We start from the raw sequence: 12,158 nt of genomic DNA, 5'->3' as shown, positions 1-12,158 counted from the left end.
ATTCCTCTTTCATTTATGTAGATAAATCACTGTTTTCACATTAGTGGGTGGAAGGGAAAAGGCTAAAAATATTTTCTGCCCGTAAATTATATTGCCGTTAGCACAACCACTTTTGCATGTGATCCCTTAATTTATGTGTGTGGCAAACTCCTAGGTGAGATGACCCAGATCTGATTGCAGTCTTGTATCAGTGTAAAGCAGATGGACAGCGGCCGCTCCCCAGGCAGCCACAGTGCTCCCCTCGGTGGAAGTCAGCCTGAGATCAGAATCTGAAGCATTTACATATTCTAGATAAGAAGGTGAAACTTAATATTTCGTGTTGCTAGTTTTGAAGGAACTGTCTCAGCTGGGTTTCTGTTTGTTCTGTTTTCTACTGTCTCTTTCTTGTGCTGTGAAGTAGAAGGAAAAACTAAACCAAGACATTATTATACAATAAAAGGCTATAGGGTAGCTAAGAATAGGAAAGGTAACTTACTCTGTATAGTCCATCTATTACTAGTGGGACATACAGCTGGATCCCTGCAATAAATTACTGCAGGGTACCTCAGGTACTCTCTGAGCAAGAAAAATTTCGAAGCTGAGCTGGCAACAGTGCTTTTTTATTGTGGAGAGTTCTCCTCTCTGTTTGTGATAGACAATAAATGAACTAATGTGATGAAATGTCCTTTTTGCACTTTTCAGGATCTTGGTTTAGTGCAATGAAGCACTTGTGCCACACAGGCATTTTTTCAGATGTTGCTGAATAAAAATAGTTTAAAATTGCCAACAGGTTGCTGCCGGGTCATGGACATGAATTTCATAAATCTTTTTATCTAAATTAAAGTAAAATCAAGAGAAAAGCTAACCAGGTCTTCATTAAAACAAACAAAACCACACGAGAAAAGTGTGTTAGGCTGTTTAAAAAACAAGAGTCTTTTCTTGGCTCTGGTGGGTATCCTCAACCTGAAGTCCAGAAGTACTAGATTTTTTTTCCAAGCAGAAGGTGCCTTCTGAATGTGGACAAGGAATCGGACAAATCAATTAGCCAGAATAAATAATAAAATGTTTCTTGGAGGCATAAGGCAAGGCTTCAGTCCAATAGTACTTTACAGTTATGCAGGCTTTAAAAGGAAGATAAGCCAACACAGAAGTATTGCAACAGATTGAGTTAGACACTAGATTATAATTCTTTGATGGTAGCAAGCAAATAACTGAAACTCCAGGCTTCTATTTCCTATACATGAACACAATGAGATAGTGTTTCTTACTTTCAGGAGAGAAGTGAACATTGTTTCTCAAAAATGTCGTGTGTGTCATTTATTCCTATTGTATGGGGTGATTTGGGCAGTGGGTGGGGGTTAAGTTAGATCATTTATAAGCATCCTTTTGGAATTGTTTTCATGGCACGATAGAAAGAAATGAAGGTCTTTGCTTGTGTCTCAAATTCTTGCATTGCACATTTGAACAACTTTAATCTGTTACTTAGTTTAACAGAAAGTATGCATGGAGAATTTTAGTTATTTTATAGTGAAACTGAAGAATTTTTTTATTTTTTTATTATATAGGTTATTTCTACATTTAACTGCTGGCACTCCATTACTGTGGATCTTATTAATGTTGTGTTACGTGGATTTTTCAAATTTCCCTATAAACTCTACATTTTATATTGCAAATGCTTAGGATTTGGTTTTGTATTGATGGACTGTATGAAATATTCCAAATGTGGGAATACATGTTTGTAAAATACTCCCGAACAAACTATTGCAATCTCCTTGTCTTCTTTCTAAATACATCCTCCACTTTTACCAGAGGTAGCAAAAACATTATGCTAAAAGAATTTGAGCTAGTTGAGACCACCTCCCATTTCTAGGTTTGTGTTTGATTTTGGTCATATTGAATTTGAAGCAGAAACTCTCTCAGTGGAGGAATGCCTTGCAAAAGCCTGGGTCCAGATGTTATGCTTCCCTCCCATACCAACCTAGGCCTCTGAGGCAGAGATCCCCCTCCCCGAAAACGAGACTTGGACAAAGTGCAAACACCTCATTTCCTGAAATCTCATTGTTTAGGCCAACAAACAGGCAGGTCAACGTGCAGGTTGCAGAACTGAAACTGAACACCACCTCAGTTTCCCCGGATCAATGAAGTGTAATTTGAGGCTTGTGGTTGCCTGTCCAGCTTGGAGAACCAGCACAGAGAACAAAGGCTCAATACTGTGGCCTTCAGATATTTGAGCAGTGAAATAGTGTTGCTGCTGTTCTCTTCTCCTGGCTTTTGGCTCAGGGCTGTGCTGTTTAGGTAGGCTAGGCATAAATTTTTTGTGATGGTTATGCCAGCAAATTCTCCTAGAACAGAGACAGCTTATGCTGAACCTAGGTAGCTTAGCTGAAGGAGAAAAACAAAACAACAACAAGACAAAACCCCAAACCAGGAAAGAAGAAGTTATTTGAGTTCTGCAGATGTTCACATAGACTGTTTCTAACAACAAAGCTTCTTGGTCAGTCTCTCTGTAAAATCAAGTCAGCAAAGAGCCCTTAGTGAACAATAAATGAAAAACTTGGCACAAGTGTGGCACTAGATGTAGATTAAAGAACAGTAGGTGTAACTGGCTGTGATACCTATTGCATTTTCAGCAGCTTGCATGAAACGTTAGAGCCCATAGCTTCTGCCCTCAGTGGGAGATGGCACATACAAATGTGGGCTGTCTTGACTGAAATGTTTCTGCAGTGTGGCTGCTGCTTTTTGGACCAGGAGCTTTTTTTGGCAAGTAGAAACTCAGGCTCAGTATTTTGTTTAGCTGCAGTTCAGGGTGTTAATTTATAATTAGGCTTCACTGGGATGTAATCAGATCCATACTTTTAGGGAGTATGGGGGTTTTTGCATGTTTTTACTAAAGAGCTCATTAGAAGTTGATGGGAGTTGAGTGCTTCTCAGCCCAGTCACACACCTCTTCCTAAAGCTCCTAATTCAATTGATTGGGGTGTTTAGTGACAAGAAATACTGTGTCAGCAGGACCTTAATTATTTAATCTCTCTAACCACAGCATGAGTGTTATGAGTAATGCATGGAGGTAGATAAAACTCTTACACCTCCATGTCTGAGCAGGAGTACTGGGAAAGGAAAAAGGCAATTTTTTATTAGTAAATATATGCAACATTGTGCAATTGCTGCTTCATATGTGCCACATAGGATATGTGCCACACCATTTTATTTGTCATTTTGCTCAAGAGTGACTGAACTCTAACACTAACGTTAAATGTAAAATATCGTACGTAATTGATATTTTTCTGCTCTGTTGTAGATTATATCATCTTACTTACACTGTGAGACAAGAATAATTATTGAAAACTAAGAGCTCTACAGGTAAGAACTGAGTTAACTAATTTTCTTTTTATTAAGAAGTTGTTGCTAATAAGCACCATCACAAAGTAAATGCAGAAGTGTTCACTCTTCATGAACTACCCTTTAAAAGCTGAAGAAAAGTCACTTGAGATGCTCGCAATGATACAAGCAGGATATTTGAGAAAGACAGATGTCTTTCTCAAGTTTGAATGGTGCTATTATTTTGAATGCTTAGTACCTAGGATGTCTGTCAAGAAGGGGATTTGTAAAAAATTGTCTTCTGACAGAAGAACTGAAGGGAGCCAGTTGTGCAAGTGGCTGGAGGTAATGGGCACACAGACACCAGGTGTTGGTAGCATGACTCTGGTGCAGGCTGCTTGTCATTGTCTGTCTCACATTTTCAGATACCCATTGGGAGACCTAAACTTCGTGTTCAGGAAATGTCCCTAGTCCCCTTGGGGTTATTGCTAAATAATAGCATGCCTGGTAAGTTAAGTTGTCATTCTTTGACTGATGTCTCCCCTGGGGTAAACAAGAGGTAGATCGGCAGAGCAAAAAGTCATCAGCTCTTTGTTTAAACAGTCTGCTAAAACTCCTGCCTAGTGCTTAAGAAAAAAAGGGATTTGAGTCTTTTCAGGAGGATTGTTGAAAGATTAAATAATTACTCTGTTCATAATGGGAAAACACCCACTTTGCTGGAGATGGTGTTGTAAAGCCTTATAGTCAGAGCTGACATAAAAACAAAATGTGAGCAATTTTCCCTTACACGAAATGAGGGGGAGTTGTGTGGTTTTTACTTCTAACGCAGACTGAGACAATGCAAGTAAGCAGTTCACTGGACCCAAGTAAAGGATACAGAAACACAGAAATTTGATAGATGTTTACAGAACCTATGATGTCCTTTAAGTTATGAACTGTCAAGCCACTTTTCCAGGCCACTGAAAACTTTGTGAGCTGTTTAATCTACACAGCCCTTGCTATCCTTCCAGTTTCTTCCTTTTTGTATGCATCTATTTCATCCTAGAGCTTATAAACACAATACAGGAAGTTGTTGAAATTGGAGAATCAAACATTTTTCCATACACAGGTAGCGCTTCCTGACTGCACCATATTCTGTTACCTTGCCTCAGTATCATAAAGAGCCTGAAGTTGAGAAATTGTGTTGAAGTTCCTCTGGGTTTACATTCTTGGAACTTTTCCTAGAGCAATTTCATGACTTAATTTGCATTTGGTGTTAGAAAATTTATAAGACTCTGGTGCTTTGTTACTTATACCTAGATTTTGAAAGGAAAAAGAATGAATGCCTGTTAAGTTTAAAATAAAGTTGTAGCCTTTTCCTATAAAAATGGATGTGCTAACCTTGAAATGCCAGTAAGTTGCATGGAGGTATTAAAAAAATAAAAAGCTATGTTATCTTCCAAACCTTATAAACTAAACAAATGAATTAAGTATAATATTTTCTATGTTAATCTTTATTTATATAGGAACATGGTATATAAGAACTTTTAAGACTGTTAAAATGCTATTGATTTTCTGTGTTCTGTCCTAAATATTTGTATTCCCATTCTTGCAGAAAATTAATATTTTCATTATTAGCTGTTCAAGCATTTTTTAAGCTGAATATTTCCTTTAACAAAGAACATTTTAAATACTTTTTTTTTTTTTGAAACATTTTAGGGTTAGTAATTTATTTACCATATTTAACTACACGATAGCGAATGCTATTCCTGCTTCTACAATATCCTAGTTAATTGTTTATCTGCCTGAATCTGAAATGAATACAAAGATAATAATAGAACCAATGTAATTGTGTGGATGTATATATCCATGGCTTTTGGTTGTACATCTGCATAAATGTAAATGCCTTTATTGCTTCACACTAAAGAACTTTTGAAGGGTGTTGGATGACTCTGTGCTTAAAATGCGTCCTGGGAGGAAGGCAATACCTTGGACACCTTATATGATGTTCTTAGTCAGTTCAATCGTTTTTGGGGCAAAAAAAATTGCCTTAGTAAATTAAACATAAAAAAACCCCTCTTGAGCAGGTCCATGCTTTCTCCATGTAATTCCTGTACTAGTCCTCGTTTTTAGAGTTATACCTGTGTAATGCAAAACATTTGAGCTGGCATATGCTGCATTATAGGCATCTGTTTGTAAAATGCTACAGAAGATTGTCCACTCTTTCAGCAGTAATTTTTCAACAATTGACCAATGCAAAACCAGCTTTGAAATTTTAATGGCTATGTAAATTCTGAATGCTCTTCCTTATGTGATGGTTGAAGCAGTTCCACTGGGTTGTACTGGTTGTTTCTGCCACTGCTTTACCAATATAAGAAATCATTGTAATTCGAAGGATGTACAGAAATATTTAATTTGTATACCTTCACTACTATTTATTACTGGGAAAAAAATTAATAATAAATGATAGAAGAAAGCAATAATAATTCTGGTGCTTCATGCATTGCATATCTGAAAAACCCATTTGAGCTTGGTTTTACTTTGAGAAGGACTTTAGTTATTGTTATTCCATGAATATTTCTTCTATGAAAAGAAAAAAAAAAAAGAAAAAAAAAAAAAGCTATAACGTCAAACCTAATAACTTCATCTGAAACAATTTTTTGTTCACGTTTCACATGGCACCACTCCACCTGTGAGAAGGGCGTGGCAATATACAGAAAGTTGTTGCTCTATATCATGGGCTTGAAACCAATCAAATTATTGAGCTGACTGTTACTTGGGTAACAGGGTTAGTGAGTTGTCTTAGGGAGCACAACCACCTGAAAACTATTTCTTTTGGGGAGCAGGGACCGAGGAGAAAGAAGACAGAGGTAGCTCTCAAGTGGTTTAGTTGTGAAAGCTGGTGTCACAGACATGGTAATGAAAAAAGCAGCAATAGTCCAAGGGAAATAGGAGGAGGACGAGGGTGGGATAGGTAGAGGAGAGTAGTCTTTTCACTGGCAGCCTACTGTCTTCTGATCTCAGCTGTCTCATAAAACTTCTGTGCAATTTGGTGAGGAATTCTCCAGTCTGATGAGCATGGCAGAATAAAGGGGTGAGTGGGCTACTAGTGAGAGGCCCCAAGAAACATCTCCATCCCACTAACTCCTAAGGAAGATGCGCCCCGAGTCTTCTTCCAGCTCAGATCTCTTTTAAGACTTCTGTTCTTCCTCCTTCTGAATCCTTTTGGCAGACTCAATTTACGTCATGCTCTGGGGATTTTACTAATTTCCCATTATTGACCAAATATCTTGCAAACCCCTGCACTCAAGGTTGGCAAGTATAATCTTGGTATAGGTGAGTTCTGCTCCTGCACGTTCAGCCTATGGCATCTTTACTGTCTGGGACCATCCACCCAAACTGTGTGTGTTTGATGAGTAATTGGCACCAGAATGTGAAATCTATCCTATTAGCAGAGTGAATAAATTTACTCAGTATGGAACTTAAAAGTGATCTTTACCGTATGCCTTAGGATCATAATTTAAATTAAATTTGCTCAAAATGGAAATCTAGATTCAAGCTGACATCATAACATATGACCTCTACTAGCAATGAAAATTGAAAACATGAGACAAGGACATTAATCACTGAGTAGTTTATAAGCTGCCCTGAATGTTCATCTGAGATGTTAACACTGTTTTATTTTATGCAATAACAGCTTAAAGTAAAAATTTATGAACACTGTGAGGTGCCTAAGATAAGGCATTCAGATTCATTTTATTGTACCCTGGCTCAAATCTTTTGAGTCTTTAGAGAAATGCACAGAGCCACTTGCGTGCCTAACCTATTGCTTTTAGTGCACGCATAACCTCCTCCTTTTACTGGGGCTGGAAATGTGAGTAGGATAGTGGGGATCAGATTTTGCAGCCAGACTTGTGTGAACTCAAATATGTTCATACATATCCATTTTCAGGAGGAGGTGTTTAATGGCCTCAGTGTGGAAGTGTCTATAAAGTTTGGGTCATTGTTTTCTGGGGTTTAAATTCTGCTTTGCAGTTAGAATTTTCTATTGTAGTTCTGATAGTAGGTTTTGAATTTTTATTTTTTTTTTAAATAGATACCTGTACTTGTAATGTTGAATGTAGCTGAATATGGAATATACTGAGTGTGGTCCAGCTTACTTATGCAAAACTGACCAGGGCTGTCATCAAACAGATCTCTTCAGATGACCTGAATTGAGGTATTAATTATATTAATGGAATTACCACTTTAAACCAATTTGTAGTTTCATTATTTTTTTGAGTTTTGATGTATTTTCATTGATTTTGGGTTTTTGTACCTGGTATTTTATAGCTGGAAGGTACAAATTCTATTTGATGGTTTGAAAAGGAAGAAATTTAAGAATATATTTTTAACTTGATCTCAGATTTATAATGCTTTGTCTATAATATATACCCTTTACATGTCAACTCATCAGTGTAACCCCGAATTTTCAAAATTTGGTGTCATACATAGTTGACTTGGTGGACTCTGGAAAAACACAAGGTAAATTGAATTATTAGTTTACAAATTATTCACTGCTGCTCTTTTGCTAGGAGAGCTTCTTTGTTCCAATGTAGCTTGAGCCAGTGATTTAAAAATAGATTTAAATGCTTTTATAGGTGAAAGTGAGCTTACTTGACAGTGAGCTGGTTGTAGCTTTTGTATTTTGCTTTATTGGGTAGTTCTAGTAGTAAACTGAATTTATTGAAGTGAATCTATGAAATTACTTTAATTGCCTGATCTCAATAACATTTTTAAGGAACTCCACTATTTGTGTGTTTTTATTTTAATGTAAGGTACATAGTGCAGCTTGTATATGCATATTGTTTGAAGGCTTTGAATGGCTTGCCTGTCTGATCCATTTTAATCGATTCCAGCCTTTTTCCATGACATCATTATTATAACAGACTTCCTAGAAAATATGAACAGCTGCTGGGTATTTTTTTCCTGTGTTTGATATTAAAACTGTAGCAGCTATTCTGTTCTTTACAAATGACAGCAATAGGCTTGTCTGATGTAAAACAAAATGAAAAAAAGTCCAAGTAAGGAGCTGCAATACTGTTAACAGGCCAGTAATGTAACAGGTCCCCATGTATGAATCATTTCATAATGCAATAAGGGATTACTTATGCTGCTGTCATACTGGTCAAAGGTTGGTCCCATTTCCTTCCCCCCTCCTCCTGAACTAAACTGTGCATCATTAAAGATGATGAAAACAGTATTGTGCTCAGCTTCCTGGCCCAGATGGCAATTTGCATGAAGAATTTTACTGTATTTTTTTTTTTCCTAATACTCTTATGCAGACTGTGCACAGAGGTTTTAAAAGTTCTTTCCAGTTCAGGTCAAGCAGACTTCTTCCTTGTTTCTCTGCACATCTTGGCATTCAGAGATGGCTTAGAGGCTACTTAACATGGAGCCTGGGGTATTAAATAGAGCTAAGAATTCATCAGTCTCATCGTTACATGTAATTACATTGTTACATGTAATTTTCTATCTTGTAAATACTGTAAATAGCTGAAAGGTGTCAAAGAGGGATGTGGGCCTTTATTCCATGCTGTCTGAAAAACCTTGGCTAGAGTTTTAGTATCTGTTAGACAACTTGTGCAAACCAGCTATGATGTCTGGTGTGTTTCATGCCTCAGTGTCTGCATTTGATACAACAAAAGCAGCAGGTATAAAGAAAACCTATCCTTTCTGTGGCTCTGAATAGAAACACACAACACTGTGTGGCTGACTTAGAGACCAGACAAGTCTTAGAGTGTAATATGGCCATGAGACAACTCATCATCCATTAATGCTGTTATCTCAGTCCTGTGTCTTTTGGAGTTCCTTCTTCATCCATTTTCAAATTAGTCACCTGTGCGTTTTCTCCTGTGTGTGGGGGAAAAAAAAGCAGCTGCTGAGTACTGTTCTTCTTTATGAAGGAGGGAGATGGTCTATGGACCAGGTGTGTGGCTGTGAGCTGATTGAAAAGTGCTCAAAGAAAATCAATACTAACCTTGCAATGAGAAGTTAGATGAGGAATGGCTGCATTGCTCCTGTCTGTGGTGTTCATCAAATGGTGCCTGCTCTGCAGAGCATGTAGAAAAATAATTTCATGAACAAAATAACTAATACCTAATTATCAGTTACAAGCACTTCTTCATATGTTAAGGACTTCATGAGAGACTGCTTGACCTGTTCTCCGCTAATGTCCTAAAGCTGTCTTGAAAGCACATGATATATAAATAATATTAATACAAATTATCATTCACACAGATGTGAGAACACATGAAAATTACCTTCTGTTTCATGACCACAGAAGGTCTAAACCAGCACTGAGTATACTCAGTGTAATAGTAAGTATAATGTGTGATGCCTACAGAAAAAAAATCTGAGGTCATTCCTTGAATATTTGATGCACCATGGTACTGAGCAACCAATGGTTGATATGGCTCACACCCTGGATGGGAAGACAGCTTCAGACCACACAAGCCCTTTTGAAGGTCAGCTCACACCAGGGTGGCATGGTTAACAAAAACACAGTTTTATTCTGATGTTAGACAATTTCTGAAGGTCATTTTTTTGGACATCTCCTTCTTATTTACATTAAAATGAGTGTAAAAGTCTGATATTCAGTGAAAGAAAATTTGTGTCTCATTTTCACTTAGTTTTTGCAGGTAATTATAAGGCAAAGTGAAGAAATGACATGTTAGGTATAAAATATTTTGAGACTGTAGTTCTTATCATATCACTTCTGCTTTGAGGAAAAAGTATTTCTCATTACCCTAAAATTCCACAGTATGGGGACAGCTGTAGGGATTTTGTCCTACTGATTTTAGCTTACTGATTTTTCTTTTTTGAAGCATGCAGAAATTAACTTCTTCCTTCCCCTTCTCTCATTTTCAAAATGATAGTCCTCTGATACTGCATTTCTGGTCAGTCTGGCTTATTTCAGGTGTGCTGTGGATTGTTTTATTAGTAAATTTCTATAAATAAACTTCTTTAAAAGAATCGTTTTTCCACTTCCTACCCCCAAAAGAAGGTTCAACAGAGTAATTGATATTTGCATAAAAATGCATTAATAAGTTTTAAATATATGTCAGAGATAAATATTTGCCAGATCACCGTATAAAAATTCTGCTTACAAAATAAATATATTTTATAGGTGTTATTTTTATTTAAAAAAATGCAAAGCATCAGCTGTCCAGTAGAAATGAAACATTCCTGGTGAAAAACAATTTTGCAGTCATTGATACATATGAAATACAATATATAAATTATCAAGTAATTTTATAATAATTATCACATCCATTCTGATTTGTGTAGAAAAGCAAAACTGTGGAGAAATTCCACTGAAATTAATGTGGCTAATCTCTCGTTACACCACTGAGTCAAACACTAAGATGCATCATTCATTTGTAATTTGAATGCAAACAAATCTGTAGTAAAAATTCCTACCAGTCTTCAGACATGTCATGGAAAGTGTTTTGCATTTTGCTTCATAGATGTCTGAAATAAAACTCATAATCTGTCTTGGTAATAGCATATGTCCACAAAATGTAATTTACTGAAAAATTATTAAACTGTGGCTTTCTTATTGACACCCTTCTTCAATGATGTCATCAATGTACTGCAGATGTTCTGGAGCCTCACCCTTTTCCAGGGCAGCCTGGATCAGTCCATGGCAGATGGTGGGGCTGTGCTTCCACCCCTGGGGCAGTCGGTTCCAGGTGTACTGCACTCCCCTCCACGTGAAGGCAAACTGAGGCCTGCATTCTGCTGCCAGGGGAATGGAGAAAAATGCATTGGCAATGTCAATAGTGGTGTACCACTTCGCTGCTTTGGACTCCAGCTCTCCCTGTGAGAGAGCAGGGAGCAGTGAAGAGTAGTTAAATATGGCCTGTTTTATACTATATGAATAAATAAATATTTTTTCTCATTTGCAGTACGAACGCTTTTCAATTAGATTTGTGCTAAACTCACTGGTAGACAATGGAATGAAAAGTGTGTCTTAATAAGCTGAACATGATCTTTCAGGTATTTGTGCATCTCCTAGCAGCAGTGCCTGCCCATGCAGCAGGTCAGACAGCTGCTTCATCTCTTCCACCAGAAGTACTCAGAACATCAAAGGACGTGAGACACAAAGACCTTCCTTGAAGCCCACAGTGCTTGAAAGGCTTTGCTTATTTCTGTGTTTTTCCCTCTGCTATGTAAATGTGTATCCTTATGATAAACCCTTTAGGGTGTAGTTCACATGTGAAAGTGTCACTTCCCAAGATGATCGGTAATAACAGGACTTTGAATTATTTTTGGGGTGGGATTTTTTTTGGCCTTCATCATCATCAGCTTTACACTGGCTCATGCTGGCAATGACTGTTATCTATAATAAGCTATCGCCTTCAGAAGTGGTAGCCTTTTCTCTGTGAAATGAGTTGATGCCTGTTAGACCAAATGCAGAAGTCTGTACTGCAAACCATCAGTACTAAAGTAATTGTAATAGTATTGCTGTTACAGCCAGGATATTCAAAGACTGGTGAGGGGGGCAGGGTTTGCACAGAGAGGTAATATCTTTTATTAGATGAACCAATATAGTTGGAAAAAACAGATGCTTCAGACAAACAAATCCTCCTTCAGGACAGTGCAGGAAAGGTTTTCTATGCCCAGAAGCTTGTCTGTTTTTTTCCAGCTGTATCACTTGGTCTAATAAAAGATATTACCTCTCCCTGTAAACTTTGTTTAACCAAAATATGCACATTTCTGTCAGCTGTGTAACAGAAAAGCCTGCAGCACCATGGGCATGGTGCTTTGCTGGATTTCCTATGTCATACTCTTACTCCTCCTTTACCTGCCCTGCACTTCTCAAATGTGGGGCAGAAAGG

At 37.4% G+C, this 12,158-nt stretch overlaps 1 protein-coding gene across 2 annotated transcripts in view; it reads left to right on the top strand.

Annotated features, from left to right (window-relative positions):
* BMPR1B (bone morphogenetic protein receptor type 1B) overlaps nucleotides 1-12,158 on the top strand; it is a 229,067-nt gene that overhangs the window by 85,101 nt on the left and 131,808 nt on the right. For both annotated transcript variants that reach the window (XM_088057152.1, XM_088057151.1), the window contains exon 3: nucleotides 3,278-3,339. The gene's annotated coding sequence lies outside the window, so the exon portion shown is untranslated. The remainder of the gene's footprint in view (nucleotides 1-3,277; nucleotides 3,340-12,158) is intronic.

This window comes from Pseudopodoces humilis, chromosome 6 (genome assembly GCF_049639895.1).
Source record: "Pseudopodoces humilis isolate 2021_Gansu_Grassland_sample_001 chromosome 6, ASM4963989v1, whole genome shotgun sequence".
NCBI lineage: Eukaryota > Metazoa > Chordata > Aves > Passeriformes > Paridae > Pseudopodoces > Pseudopodoces humilis.
Note: the sequence above shows the minus strand (reverse complement) of the source record. Positions and strands in the feature narration are given on the sequence as shown.